Here is a 10,661-nt window from a genome sequence, read left to right as displayed (position 1 = left end):
GTAACCATTTTTCTTTCAATTTTTTTTTTTCAATTTCAAAATTATGCCTTTAATTTTACCATTTGTAATTTATTGAAAATTCAGTCTTATATGCTGTATTTTGTTTTTCACAGAGCTCAGCTCACTATGAACACTATACTTCTTTGTGATGCCTTTATCATGGGTTTCACTATAAGGATTACATGCCCCTTTTTAACCATCGTAATATGGATTATGATACTCTATTCTTAAAATAATATTAAATATTGAAAATAATTTGTGTTGAAACTGTTTTGCTAAAAGATTTTTAAAAAATTCAATACAATATATTTTTTAAAATAATTATTTTATTTTTTGAAAATTAGAAATGATTTGGTACTCCATTTTTTATATATATAAAAAATCAACACTTAAATACAATAATTAAAAATTATGAAAATTTTACTAAAACATCTCAATTTTTAGTAATAATAAGTGTTTATTTTTTAGTTTTGAAAAGAAGGTTGTGACTTTATTAAAGAATATTAGTCATATCGACTAGGAATCTAGGATTACAACATTGATATGTGGAGAAATATCTTCCATCCACACAAAAAGTTTGCAATTTTATGAGCAACAAAATTCTCCTATCTCCTAATATGTGAAAAACTAAAAGCAGTGAAGATTTCTGCTAGAGATTTCACTTCATCAATCAAGTGGCCATGAGAAGCTAAAGAAGCATCCTCACTCTTCAAAGTATTGATTAATACCTTTGAATCTCCCCCTAGAATAAGGGATGATAGTACAATATCTTGAGCGAAGGCTAAAGCTTTGATTGCTGCCAAAGCTTCCACGGTTGCCACAACAGTAAGGAGGGCTAGCTATCTTCTTGGTCATGGAGGCTATAACCTATCCATTCTCATCCCCAACTACAACACCTATGCTAGTTGTGTTTTTATCTTATGCATAATTTTAGACTATAAAAATTTGAAATTTAAACATTTGATTGATGGTATAGCTATTAATTTTTTGATTTTCTAGAAATTTTGCAATTATAAAGAATATAAGGACCACTTTTATATAATATTTTTACAAACTGTTTTGGTAGCAAATTCTAATTGGTTTGCATATAGGCCCACCACTTATATCATTTTTTTACTTACCAATAACCACTTATTACATCAGCAATTTATAAAAAAGTTTGTAGCTCTAGCATTTTCTTCATTTTAGTGATCATAAAAAAATTTATAGGTCTATAATCTAAAACAAAATATATAAGCCCCAAAAAAATTAGCTTAACAACAAAAATTACTAATAGTAAAATTAAAAAAAAAAAAAAAATTAAGCACAATCAACCAATTTTGTTCAAATTAAATAACCCACACAAAAATAATTTTGTCCTTACCCACACACACACAAAAACTCAACGGTTAATTAGTAGCAAAGTCAGAGGTTGAAATTGCTACACACACCCAATTGTAAAAAAGTAAATACATTAAAAAAAAAAACTATTTCAGTTGAAACTCATTTACCAAAAGTTTCAAGAAATTCTTATTATCTATTTTAAAAAAAATTATTTTAGTATCTTTTTATTTATAATTTTGTGTTTGATAAAATTATAATGTTACAAGTCAAATTAATTATGTTATGTAGCTCCAAGTTCATTATACTACTTCCTCAAAAAAAAAAAAAAAAAAGTTCATTATACCAGGAATTACACGTCATTCTTTTATCATGCCATTTATGGTGGTTTTTCTATTATGTATTTTTTAGTAAGAATTTTCTATGATATTAGTTATTTGGGGAAAAGGTACTTTCTCCCTCTATATTTGGGTAGTTTGCAATTCTCTCTCTTATCTTTAAAACCAACAAATTTTTTCTTTTATGTTTGAAAAATGAGCAAATACTCTAAATTCATTTCTTTGTTAGTTAAATCCTAAAGAATCGCATTGATTACCAAAAAAAAAAAAAAAAAAAAAAAAAATCCCAAAAAATTAATAATGAAATCCTTAAAAAAAGATTATAATTGTTGCTCCTAGTTTATATAAGAGAAACTTTCTTCTTTTATATATATACACACACCAATAATTGAGCTCTAAATTTCATATATATTTTTTCCATAATTAAGGGAAGAGGGAAGTTAACTTACCTTCCTCCTCTATCCAAAAAAAAACACCTTACCTTCTTCTCAAATAGAATAAAGAAAAAAAAAATGTGATGAGGTAAGTTACACTTTCCTTCCATGAAATATAAGGATCTTTTTGTATGTCCCCATAAATTTTAAAATTAAGTATTCAACTTCCTCAATTATAGGATTATTTACAATTTTTCTCTCTATTAATATTTTCTCACTTTCACCACCGTGCACCCTTAGTGCAATGATCACTCCACAAGTATAAGTGTTTGCGGGATGTGGAAGGTAAGAATTGAGGTTCAAGTTTCTAGAAGGTACTTTCACACATATACACTTAGATTAGGTTAAAGTAGAATTTTTATCTAATATGAAAAAAAAAATTCACACTTTCCATTATATTAACTTTAATATCTATATACTTATTATGTAATCGTAGAGGAAAAAAGAATCATAGAGGAAAAAAGAAGAAGAAGAATTGAAGGTAAAACAATGGAGAAAAGATTATCTTTTGTTTTTCTATTCATATTTTGTTGGTGAAAGTATGCAAGTGAAGATTTCCACTCATTGATTAGCCAAAAAAAAAAAAAAAATCTACTCATTTCTTCTTTTTTTGGAGATTTATATGGAACTAGTGAATAGTGATACATAAAGAAGACCTAATTAGGTGTTATCAGTCTTGAGTGAGAAAATTGTTACATAAGGGATTTTTGGCTTGGTATATTATTATTATTATTATTAATCTAGAAGAGATTGATATCGTGATTAGAGGAGATTTTTTACCCCAAATCCAAAACTCCTTTATTATTGTTTAGCAAATTTATTGACACTATATTTGATTTGAGGGTTGGATTATCTCACAATGTTTATAATTATTTAAAAATTAATTAAATATAAATTCTTTACTAATTATATATGTAAGGACACAATTCTCTGGCGGCCCAATAAGGATGTTGGGCTTGCGCATGAAAGATCCCTCACAATATGATTTGTAGAGAGTGGGCTTGAAAAGCTAGCCGCTGGTCACGGGGCGGTGCCCGGTCCTGGTTTTAGAGGAATTCATATGGAAAAAAGGAGTTGGGCTTGAAAATTTAAGCCCTAAGGCGTCGCATCCTATGGGATGGGACTCCTCGGAGTTGATCCGAGGACCATTGAGGCCTTATCCCGGTTCTCCAACGACGGACTTTCTTCAGTGAAGTCCGGTGTTGTTGAGATGTTCTCCCCCATGTGATCTTTCTTTTTCGGAGGTGGGATGGGATCCCCTTTAGAGTTACTTACTTTCTTCTTTTATACTCGTCTGCGTTAACTGTCATTCGTCCACGTGTAGGGTCAATCTTTACAAGACTGATATTTGTCCCATCAGTCTAATCCCAGAATTGTCGGGGATGGTTGATAAGGCTGCAGAGTACGGCCCTGTCATGTGTTGGGTCTTATCTGGAAGGGTAGTAAGGATAACTTCCCCAAGATATTTTGGATCTCCTTACAAATTCGTCCCTATACCAGTTTTACCCCTTTATTCCGGTGGGATTCAGGATCTGCCGAGGACTGAACTGTCCTCGGCTACCTCCCAAAATTGTTTTGTGCTCTGTATTGCAGAGCTTGGGCCACAATTGTCCTCGGCTCGGGCCTTTGGACTCTCTAAGGGCAAATGGGCCTGGTCCATGAATTATTGGGCCCCACAATATATATATATTGTTTTTTTTTTTTAAAAAAAAAAAAAAAAACCTTAAATAGCATATTTAAGGACAAAACTTAGGTACAATACCTTAGATTCTGTTCTTTAGGTTCCCCTCTTAATATTCAGCTGTGTGGTTATTTAACTAAAAAATACACTTCCATTCCATGAGAAAAAATCTACACGGCAAAATCTTAAAATGGGAACCTAAGGAATAATACCTGAGTCTTGCCCCATATCTAATTACATAAATTTAATGATTAAGTTGTTAGAGATATCATGGCTCAAGATGCTCAAAGATAAACCAATTGTAAATTCATTTACTTGTTAAACAAAAAAAAACAAACACTGAGTTATTTTAGGGTTAACTTAGGATTCCCTAGGGTATAAAACCTAAATTAGGTTCATTGTAATGAGTTTTAATTTATTAAAAAAAAAAATGTAGTTGTTAAGAGTTTTCATCTATTGATGCAAGCCATTAGGACGGACTAGGTTAAAATCCTTGCTTCTAAGCTTTCTTTTCTCTTCTATCTCTTTCAATCGGTCAATTGCATAACTTTAAGTTAATCATAAATTTTCTTATTGTCTTAAGGTGTCATTGTTGAAAACATAATCAACATATGATTGAATATTTGACAATTGTCTTATAATAGAAACCAATCATTACACCAATCTAATGATTAATTCAACCAAATAATTTATTCATATTTTTTAAGATAAAAATTAAGGAGAATAAAGGGTTTAAATTAGATATACTTGAGATTGTTTTACCTAATACTAAAAGATTCTAATATTGATTTGTAGACAATGAATTCCATTTTTAGTAAAAAAGAGAATATATATACATATATATATGACTTGGTATAAGATGTTAGACCATAGTTAATATATAGAATGGAATATATATATATATATATATATATATATTTATATGAATATGGTATGAAATATTTATGTGTTTAATTATTTGGTTAAAATATTTTACATAAAAAAAAACATAGATAGAAATGCATGACCTTTTTAGCATGTTTAATGTATTGATGGAGGTGGTCATTTTAGTTTAAAATTTCAAAGTATGTGACTTGATTATATCACCAAATATTTTTTAAGGACTTAATATGCAATTTGAGATATAAGATTATTGTTCTTTACTGTGTCAATTCAAAAAAAAAAAAAAAAAGATTTTGATAAGCTATTATAATGTCACAATATCATAGATATAGGCATGTAGCACAAAACGATGAGTGACAAATGAGTAGCAATAAGGTCAGGGAAGATGGTGATGAGAGAGAATAGGAGAGATAAATCTAAGGGAAATAGAGGAGTTTGCCATGATATTTTGGTCGTTAAGTAAATATGTAAGATTATTTTAGAAATTGGAAACCTAGAAAATGTGTGTAGCAAAAACATTTATTTGGTTTTAAAATAGGCATTTTCAAAAATGTCTTCTACTATTTGTGAATTCAAAATGTGATTTTTATCATTTTTAAAACATATTTTCTTGTGAATACCAAACGCACACGTTTTTCATGTTTCTGTACAAAAATGCACATTTGTCCTACGAAATTGCAAGGTTAAACAAACATTCATCAAACAAAAAATTAACCCAATATCAAGGGAATATTAAAATATAAATCTCCAAGTGCATGATAATGAAGAATCGTATTTTTGAGATTAATTTTTATGTTGTTTTACTTACTTATAATGGTTTTCAACAAAGTTTCATTAAAATGGTAGATGTTTCTATTAATTATATATACACTACAATTGTCATCAAATCAAAATTAAAACATTGATCTCATTTTTGTGACCACATAGTAGCCACAAATGATGTTTTAATGTAGAAGAAGTAATGTATAAACGTATGTTTATTTATATGTTCAAATGACTAATGTTTATTTTTTCATTTTGCCCTTTTTTATTTTAAATTTGGTCTTTTCGTTTTATTACTTCAGAAGTGTAATACAACACTATAAAAAAGGATTATTCATCTAGAAAAAAAATTATAATACGACTAAAAATTCATAGTCACTAATAATCAAATTAACACTTACTAGAAATTTTAACCTACAAATATCACCCAAACTTTGATACATACATACATACATATATATATATATATATATATAAAGTATTTCAATTCTTGAGTGGAAAATGTATTTTCCTACAATATATTATCTTAACAATAAGATATTTTTTTGATAGCTTGACCTATTTAACTTGGATATATTTAAATTAACATACATATTATACTTAGGTTTCGTAGTCAACATGTGAAAATTGTATATACCAATTTAAGTAAGTGTTAATTTGAATATATCAAGTTGGTGCATTATAAATTTATTAAATTATTAATAATTTATTACTTTTCAACAAGTATAAACTTAATTAGAAAAATCCCAAAATAGGAAATAAGTCAAATAAAAAATTTATGAAATTATGCACAAATGATGATATCAACATGACAATAACTGAGATATGTGAAAAAAAATTTAATTGTACAAAGGATAGTAATATAATTTGGTATTGCTAGAAGGTTATAATTGTGAAATTATGTTGTCGATGAAATTAAAACTAAAACGATTGAATTCAAAAGAAATTATGAAAAAAATTACAATTTAACTATGTTATCTAAAAAAATAATAAACATATGTTTATAAATTGAAATTCTTTAATGGTGCCAAATGACTAGTCTGTATGACTAGTCTGTGTTATTCATTAGAGATAAAAAAGGAAAACTATGTGTATATAATTCTGAAGAAACTTTTGAGAGAAAAACCCTAGCTAAACACTTGAGAGTTAAAGATTGTTTTTACACACAATTCTCTACATCATTTCTCTAAAGTTTCCATCTACTACCCCATCTCCATTTACACATCATTGAGAGGTTCTTAACCCAAACACTTACCTCACCCATTCTAAGTGTTGAAAGAAGGTTTGGTGCCTTTGGGAAGCATTGGAAGAAGCCATTAAGTGGTGGATGCAATCGAGTCAAGACTCCGAGAAATCTGTTGGTAGCAAGAGCTTGGAAGGCTCAAGTACATTGAATAGATTAGGCTTGGAGGGTCTTTTTGATATTCGTGTACTCCAACTTATTCACTAGTGGATCGATTTCGACTTAGAGGGCCGCAGAGAGGTTTTTTGCCGAGTACTTCGATTTCCTCTTCGATAACATGTTTCGGTGTTATCTTGTGTTTGCATCTCTCTTCCCTACTTTTTAAGCTTTACGTTTATTGCTCATTATGGTTTGCTTAGGGCTTAGAGTAGTGTTACTGGTTTATTGCACTTCATTTATTCTTGTTTTCTACTTTGATAAGTTAGAGTTAAAGCAATTTAGCCGTAATTTAAAATTTGGGGTCTAAACAAGCGTTAGTGCTTTCATACTAATTGAGTTTTCAATTGGTATAAGAGTGGATACACTTTTTGGATTTCGTTATCCTTGTGTGATCCTAGACCCCGGTTGAGATGGATAGATCTCAATTCCTTAACGCACCTCCTTTCTTTGATGGGAGTAACTATGCGTATTGGAAAGTACGTATGCATGCTTTTCTATGTGCTATTAATGAGATCGTTTGAGATTTCCCTGAGAATGTTTAGGTGAGACCAACGACACCCAAGGTCGAGTGGGATAAGGCTGCACTTGCTTTGGCAAATGCCAATAGCAAAGCTATTAATGCTATTTTTTTGTGGTGTTTCTACTGACAAATTTCACAAGATCTCTCATGTGAAGACCGCCAAAGAGGCGTGGACCATCCTCGAGACCACCTATGAGGGAACCAAGAAAGTCAAGGACACCAAATTACAAATGCTCATTACTTGATTTGTGGAAGTGAAGATGAGTCATTTGACTCATTTTATGGGAAACTCAATGAGATAGTTATTGCCAAGCTCAATCTTCAAGAGAATATTGAAGATGCCAAAGTTGTCAGGAAAGTCTTGAAATCCTTACCCGAAAGCTTCCAAGCTAAAGTCACCACCATTGAGGAGAGCAAAGATTTGGATGAGATCAAGATCCAAGAGCTTATTGGCTCTCTTCAAACTTATGAGCTCAGATTGCCCTCTCATAATTCTAGCAAATTACTTGCTCTCAAAACCATAAATGAGAGAATCGGTGATTCCTCAGATGAGGATGATGCAGAAAAAGAGGTGACATGCCTTGCAAAGAACTTTTGAAAGTTTATAAAGATGAAGAACAATGGGAAGTCGTTTGGCAAAGGAAAATTCTCATCCTCCAAGAATGACAAAAGAGACTTCAAGAAGAAAGATGCAAAAGACTCATCATCATCCCAAGGGGTTGTGTACTATGAATGCAATGGTCATGGGCATTTGAAGAAAAAGTATCCGAATTATTTGAGAGGAAAGGGTAAAGTGCTAACAACTACCCTCAATGACTCAGAGAACTCAAATTCCAATTCGGAAGGAGAATGTGATGGTGATGGTAAATATTCAGCATTTATGGCAATTACCTTGATTGATTCCAAAGATGAATTGAGTGATTAGGTTGAAAAACTTGGTGTTCACTTCGAAGGTGAAGAAGTTGAAGTTTCGGATGATGAAGATGTGTACTTCAATGAAGGTGATAAGAATCTTCAACAAGTGTACGATGCATTGCTTGAATATTGTGGCAAATATGCTAAAGTTACTAAGAGTGCAGTCAAGAAGATGAAGAAGATTAAACAAGAACATAAATCCACTCTTGCACAACTTAAAGATGCCAAGTGTGTAGTTGAAGAGTTGAAAGAAGAGTTGCAAAATGCCTACTCTAAGATCAAGTTTCTCGAACTTGAAATGATTCAAGCCAAGGTCAAAGTAGAACGCTTCACAACCAAGAAACTTGATAGTGTGCTTTCATCTCAAAAGCCTTCCATGGACAAAACCAGATTGGGCTACACCGATGAAGGAAGTTCGAGTGGCGAATCAAAAAGGGAGATAAAGTTTGTTTTGGTGAAGAATGTAAAAAAGTCCTAGATTGAGATCCCTACCATTGAGAAGAAGGATATCAAACCAAAACCAAAGGCAAAAGGGAAGTCATTGCCTAAGAATCAAAGAGGACCACAGGTGAAGCATTTTTGTCATCATTGTGGCATTTAAGGGCATACAAGACCAAATTGCTTCAAGCTTCATGCTCCCAAGAGGGCCGATTCTCTGCATGATGAAATACAAGAAGAATGCCAAGAGGAAAGCAAGCTAAGGGAGAAAATGAGAGTCAACTCGTTGGAGATTTCATGGAAATGCTTAAGAACATTACATCTTGCCTAGCTAGTTTCACCCCGAGATTTGAGAGTTATGTTGGTCGTATCCCTCCTTCTAAGGACCTCACCCAAAGCACCCATGCGGTGTGGGTGAAGAAGGGTACTCATGCATGATTATTCACTATGTCCATGCATCAATACTTCCAATGTATTAGAGTCATAGTTTCATGCATCATGTCATATGTATTCTTCTTACTTCAATGCTTTCTTCCTAGCATGTTTCTTTTATTGGTCTTTGCTTTGTTTGCTTTGTTTTGTTGATCTTACTTTATTACTTTGTTTTGAGTGAGCAAAAAATCCAAAAACTCATAAAAGGTTTAAAATCTCAAAAAGTTTGAGTTTGGCCTAGTACCTCTGTACTAATGGCGTAGTGCATTTACGAGCTTAGCTTGTTATGTATGCACATTTTTAAGTGTGAGCGAAATCTAAAAATCTATGTTTGATTGTTGTAAATGAATCTTCAAGCTTGTCATAAATGTTTAGTCAATAGTCTTGTTTGATTTTGATACATGCATAGACTTGATCCTATATATCTCCTCACATTTATTTTTTATGTCAAAAAACTCTTCAAACGTCAATCTCTAAAAGGAGAAAGAGCTTAAAAAACCTTGCTTTGAAAATTAGTTTGACTAGGAAAAGGTGGAACAAAATGTATTCAAAATGTATGATACCAAAGCCAAAGGCATATTCTTCAAAGAAATATCAAAAAAATTCATGACATCATTGCTCAAAAATTGAGTTGTATTGATCAAAAAGTATGAAAAAAATGAAGTTAAATGAAAAGCTTTCAATCAATGTAAACACTTTGGTGAGGGGTCATATATATATTCATTTCTACTAGTGAGATAGGTCACTTGACTTCGTGCTATTCGTGTATGACTTGATTGAATTGATCATTGAAACTTCATACTAGACCATGGACTAGTTCATACTTGATTTACACACAACACAAGTCTAATGTTCGATGAATGCCTATTTCATTTGTGTGATTGTACGTGTTCAAATGTGATTTATGTATGCTCAATTGCTTGATGATCAAACCCAAAAAGATTTTTTGAGTGTTTCATGTGTTTCTGGAAGTGATTTTTGTCACTTTGGTTATTTAAAGTTTTTCTTAAAATGTCAATTTTTTTAGTGTTGAAAAACTCAATTTTTTGCCTTTTCGTGAGTGCTTTCCCAAGTGGCCCCCAGTCGCTAAATTCTTAAGAAATTTTGATTTCTTAAAAATTTCAGGCAAAAAGTTTTGCGAGTCTCTCGCGACTTAGAGTCAACCCACAAAAATCTGCCCTGTGCATCTACATTTTTCATGAGTGGGCTCGCGAGTCACTGACTCGCGAAATGCAAAAAGAGACAGTTTTTAAAGGGCTTGAAATTTCAATTTTCAAATGTAATGTCTTTTTGCACTCCACGACTCCCACACACAAAAACACACATGTTCCCTCAGAACTCAACCAATCTTCATTGGATTTCTTCTCTAAGACTTCATTAAGGTAATTTCTAACCTTTTTCATCTTTCAAATCCATTGATTTTGTCTTTGATTTCATAAAACCTTGGGTTGGATCTATTTCGTGTTTTGGGATGGGAAAACTTCATTTTTGTGAATTTTTTCTATTTTGTTGATTGGGCTTAGTCCCATTGTGTTTG

This window comes from Quercus lobata, chromosome 4 (genome assembly GCF_001633185.2).
Source record: "Quercus lobata isolate SW786 chromosome 4, ValleyOak3.0 Primary Assembly, whole genome shotgun sequence".
NCBI lineage: Eukaryota > Viridiplantae > Streptophyta > Magnoliopsida > Fagales > Fagaceae > Quercus > Quercus lobata.
Note: the sequence above shows the minus strand (reverse complement) of the source record.